Source organism: Triticum dicoccoides, chromosome 5B (assembly GCF_002162155.2).
Source record: "Triticum dicoccoides isolate Atlit2015 ecotype Zavitan chromosome 5B, WEW_v2.0, whole genome shotgun sequence".
In the NCBI taxonomy this organism is placed as follows: Eukaryota; Viridiplantae; Streptophyta; class Magnoliopsida; order Poales; family Poaceae; genus Triticum; species Triticum dicoccoides.
In genome coordinates, this window is record NC_041389.1 from 673,499,448 (window position 1) to 673,500,948 (window position 1,501).

The following is a 1,501-nucleotide window of genomic DNA, read 5'->3' on the forward strand; positions in this document are numbered from 1 at the left end:
GGGCGTGGACCGGCGCTCCTGGCCGTGTGGATGGCGGGTGCCCCGGTGGACGGGAGCCATGGTGCTGCAGCGGCCGTGGCTCGCGGTGGAGCCAGATCTGGCCGCCCCTGCCCCCCTGTTTCGAGAGCTCCGCCCCGGCCAGATCTGTCCGGCTTCTTTGCGGGCAGCCGAATCTTGCGTCGGTGGGTGGTGGAGGCGGGGATTCGAAGACCGGGAGAAATTCCAGGCCGGCCTCGGCGGTCTTGGCGGCGGCGACGCTCTTGGCGCCGTTCCCCTCCCTGGAGGCGTCGTTCAGGTCAGATCCGTCGCCCCCCCATCCCTCTAGTCTCTCGGGTGAAAAGCTCAACTCTGTTGGGCGGCGGCGGCGCCCTTGGCATCGCGTCCTTCCTGAAGGCGCCGTTTTTGGGAGCTAGGTGGGCAGTGGGCTCCTCGGAGATGCGATCGGTGTGCAGCGGCGGCAGTAGCTGGTCTTCTTTGTCTGCGACGAGATCTCCAGTGGCTCTTCGCCTACAGGGACGCTATGCTACTGCTCCTCCGTCCATTCCGTTCCGGCAGCTCTTTCTCTTTCGTGTCCAGTCCATGGGTGTTGGGTGGTGCGTTGCTCCATGAGATCATTCTGAGGCTAGGCGGGTGAGCTAGGTTCCTTTCCAGATGCAGCCTGCCGGTGTCTTTCCCCCCAGGTTCAAGGGTGAACTGCTAAACTGTCAACGGTTCAGCGCTTTCGAGCCAGGCGAGGAGACAGGGGTCTTCTTTGACAGTGGGCTGGGAGGTCATGGCAATCCGGGGCCGCTGGTGATTTGGCGACGGCGTGCCCTCCCTCGCCGTCAGAATGGCTGATCCTGTGCTGTCATTCTCCTTCTCCCTGGTGATTTGTATGCGAATGAGGACCTAAACATCCCCGAGCTGCGTGTCTCCTTGTTCGATCATTTAGCTGGGTGTGTGTGAGGCTTGTTTGCTGCTGTCCAGCGCCTCTGTATCTTGTCGTTTTTTCGTTTTCTTGTGTTGGTTTCGAGTCTGTAATCCTGACCGGTTGATGGCTTTGTTAATTCAAAGCCGGGCTCTTCTAGAGCCTTCGTTCTAAAAAAAAAGTACAGATTAATCAGCGCGCCTGCCTTCCAGCAGCTCACCCGCAGTTTTACGGCCTCACGCGCGCCTGCACATGGGCCGCCGCTGCAGCCACCGGGTCAGCCCACCAGACTGCCTGACCGCATAGACCGCAGCCCACCTTGATCGATCGATCTCGCCGAGACCGAATTGGTTTAATACACCGCACGCTGCCTGCCCGCCGCCGAACCGATCTGCCGCTGCGTGTCGATGAATACTGCGTCTGATTGCTAACATGAGGAGAGCTCTCGTTGCACCATCGACCTTTCCCGGTCACCGCTTGTGACAGCTCAGACCAATCCAACGAATTCTTCTGCCTTCTTCCTCTAAATCAACACAACGACCCCCGAACAACCTAACTCTGATACCACTTGTTAGAATAAATCTGAGGCATATC